General features: G+C 41.0%; 1 pseudogene; it reads left to right on the forward strand.

The window, feature by feature from the left end:
- The first annotated feature begins 918 nt into the window (after positions 1 to 918).
- Positions 919 to 4,037, forward strand: part of LOC137628613 (TRPM8 channel-associated factor 3-like) — a 3,858-nt pseudogene continuing 739 nt past the window's right edge.

Raw genomic sequence — 4,037 nt, forward strand, 5'->3', positions numbered from 1 at the left:
GTGCCACTGGTCAAGAGTGACAGTGGTCAAGAGTGCCACTGGTCAAGAGTGACAGTGGTCGGGTGCCACTGGTCAAGAGTGACAGTGGTCAAGAGTGCCAATGGTCAAGAGTGATAGTGGTCGAGTGCCACTGGTCAAGAGTGACAGTGGTCGAGTGCCACTGTTCAAGAGTGACAGTGGTCAAGAGTGCCACTGGTCAAGAGTGACAGTGTTCGAGTGCCACTGATCAAGAGATATAGTGGTCGAGTGCCACTGGTTAAGAGTGACGGTAGTCGAGTGCCACTGGTCAAGAGTGACGGTGGTCAAGAGTTCCAATGGTCAAGCGTGCCAATGGTCAAGAGTGCCACTGGTCAAGAGATATAGTGGTCGAGTGCCACTGGTTAAGAGTGACGGTAGTCGAGTGCCACTGGTCAAGAGTGACGGTGGTCAAGAGTGCCAATGGTCAAGCGTGCCAATGGTCAAGAGTGCCACTGATTAAGAGTGACAGTGGTCGAGTGCCACTGGTCAAGAAAGACAGTGGTCGAGTGCCACTGGTCAAGAGTGACAGTGGTCAAGAGTGCCAATGGTCAAGAGTGACAGTGGTCAAGAGTACCAATGGTCAAGAGTGACAGTGGTCAAGAGTGCCAATGGTCAAGAGTGACAGTGGTCAATTGCCACTGGTCAAGAGTGACAGTGGTCGAGTGCCACTGGTCAAGAGTGACAGTGGTCGAGTACCACTGGTCAAGAGTGCCACTGGTCAAGAGTGACAGTGGTCGAGTGCCACTGGTCAAGAGTGACAGTAGTCGAGTGCCACTGGTCAAGAGTGACAGTGGTCGAGTGCCACTGTTCAAGAGTGACAGGTGTCAAGAGTGCCAATTGTCAAGAGTGACAGTGGTCAAGAGTGCCAATGGTCAAGAGTGACAGTGGTCGAGAGTGCCAATGGTCAAGAGTGACAGTGGTCAAGAGTGCCACTGGTCAAGATTGACAGTGGTCGAGTACCACTGGTCAAGAGTGACAGTGGTCGAGTACCACTGGTCAAGAGTGACAGGGGTCGAGTACCACTGGTCAAGAGTGACAATGGTCGAGTGCCACTGGTCAAGAATGACAGTGGTCAAGAGTGCCAATGGTCAAGAGTGACAGTGGTCAAGAGTGCCAATGTTCGAGAGTGACAGTGGTCAAGAGTGCCAATGGTCAAGAGTGACAGTGGTCAAGAGTGCCACTGGTCAAGAGTGACAGTGGTCGGGTGCCACTGGTCTAGAGTGACAGTGGTCAAGAGTGCCAATGGTCAAGAGTGACAGTGGTCAAGAGTGCCACTGGTAGAGAGTGACAGTGGTCGAGTGCCACTGGTCAAGAGTGACAGTGGTCGAGTGCTACTGGTCAAGAGTGACAGTGGTCGAGTGCCACTGGTCAAGAGTGACAGTGGTCGAGTGCTACTGGTCAAGAGTGACAGTGGTCGAGTGCCACTGGTCAAGAGTGACGGTGGTCGAGTGCGTATGTGTGTGTGTGTAAAGTTAGGGGTAATTTTAAGTGGATATCTAATCAATAGTGTACGCAAAATATTGATATGTATATAAACCCACAAGCATCGGGGTATGACTATTCCCTTTTCCCCTTATGCCAGGGACAGGGAGAGCTGGTCCAGACCGAAAATAAATAAATATATTTAGGGGAACTGGTGTTTAATAATACTTGAAAATCTACTTACATAGTTTCTGATAACTCTAATCTCTATTTATCTGTCAATTGTATTGTATAAATGTTATCAGGAAGAGAAACATGTATGGACATATTGACTTACACGTTATTCAATTATGTGCCTCGTTAGTCATCGATAAACCCCTGAATAGAGGGTATATAAAGCAGCTGTCTCCATAGAGAGGTGCAGTCTTCAAGAGATCCCTCAAAAGGCAACATGTCAGGAAATTATAGACAAGCAGATTTCAAAACACGTTTATATTTGCTGCCATCGCTACTGTTAAATTTTGTCATGCATCAAAAGAAAAGAAAAAAACGATAAATTTTCAGCATGTCTTTCTTTTCTTTACTTATGCAATATTTGAAATCAAGTATATTCCTTTCGCGACTTATTGTAACAGCAAATGAACTCTCTAAATTATTATCTTTATAATAACATTAGCAACCGTATTAGTAGTTTTATAGTAATAGCAGTCATTGTAACAATAATAATATTCAAATAATTATATAAAATATAATTTTCGTAATCACATCCTCATTAATATATGAAATCAGAAAAAAAAACTATGGTTAAGATGATTATTTCTTTTACAATATTTCATGAAATTTGTTTTATCTAATTTTCGGAATATTTGAGAACAATTGTCAATGTTCAAGACTTTTTCAAAATGTAAATATTAAACTTAAAAAAGTGATTTTGAGTATTTTTACAATATTCGTTCAATTTATTTTCTTAAATTCTTATCAGAAACGTATCAGAGCTATTTTATAAAATTTTAACTACTTTTAAAAACCAAAGTTTTTATTTATGTTGCAGAATATCCTTGTTATTAAATTTTTTCTTCATCATGTGAATTTCGTTTTGTATTACAACAAAAAATGACATATCTATTACACTTTCGGTATTAATAAAGGAATGAATTGCCGAGCATAGCAGCTGGGATCTCAAATTGTTATGAAGTACTGTACAGTCGAAATCAAAACATCACCGACATTCGCTAGCCTTTGAAGATCCATAGACAATTAAATTTGACTATAAAAACCTTAATGCATTCTATTAGTAGTTGTAGATGATCTTTGTAAAACTATAATTAACATTATAAAAGGCTTATTATTATCTACGTTGATGACTTTGTGAAATCCTCAATAAAAATGTATTGGTAAACCGACTAATATACTTCTTCACGCTTAAAAGATATTCCCTCTATCTTCAATGTTTTAATTGTGATTTTCTTCTTTCAGAAATAACTAAAAGAAAAGGAAAGGCAGATAAGGCTGATTTTCTTATCAGTAGATATACACTAACTTCACTAACTGTCCTCAAGGGAAGCACTCCAAGTGATGCTGTAGTTGGACTTGCAAAATGTACCGGAAAGACAGAACAACAATGGTTTCATGATGGCAACATTTTACTCTGGGGTGGTAACCCCTCCTATTGCCTCATTCCAAACTATAAAGAGAAAATTGTTAATCTAGGAAATGCCACTTCACCAGTAGGATGGATTCATGATGAAAAAGCCAGGTTTGTTCCAGAGGGAGGAAATAAAGCTATGGACGTGCCGTCAAAGGCTCCAAGAACTCGTGTTATACTGTATATTCCTCATGATGGAAATAAGTAGAAGTGGTGGACCTTGTCAGAATTGGAATCTGAACTAGATAGTGCTCCTCCGGCCAAGTACCCAGTTCCAGCTGAAGATGAGACTACCTACAATCAAGAACTTGGCAGAACTGTAAGCAACTGGTTTGGCACACCCGATGCCCCACTTCCTTACAAAAGAGACATAGAAACATTCCCTGGCTTAGTCTCTTCGGATGCACCTAGAATTACTCGAAACTTAGTACTTGACCTTTCCGTGTTAGGGTAGACCAGAGATTTTCGAATGTTGGCCCCTAGAGATTGGCAACCAACCAATCTGTATGTACCACCTGATGAAATGATTGAGGTTATCTTACCAGATTCACTGACATCAGAAAGAACAGCTCAAATACAATTTCGAGTTAGTGCCCATACTGATGAGCTTAAACCGACCTCTTCTAATGTAAAAAATAAGGAATTCAAACGTATGCCAGTTGTTTCAGAAACTTATGACCTTACACCAGGAACCAACAAGATCCGCAGTCAATTTGGAGGCCACTTAATATTTACCTTTTCAAAAGGAGAAAACTTCTTAGTTAATATAGAAGTCAGAAACGTGGTGGAAGCTCCTTACTTTAGGTTGGGCCACACCACAAAAGAACAATGGGCAGAGGAGCTAAAGAAAGGTGCCCCATACACACTTTTAGAATCTGAACGCACAGTTCTTATAGTAGCCACATCTGATGCTCAAAATGATACAGACCCAGATATATTAATGAACCGAAAT

Source organism: Palaemon carinicauda, chromosome 36, assembly GCF_036898095.1.
Source record: "Palaemon carinicauda isolate YSFRI2023 chromosome 36, ASM3689809v2, whole genome shotgun sequence".
NCBI lineage: Eukaryota > Metazoa > Arthropoda > Malacostraca > Decapoda > Palaemonidae > Palaemon > Palaemon carinicauda.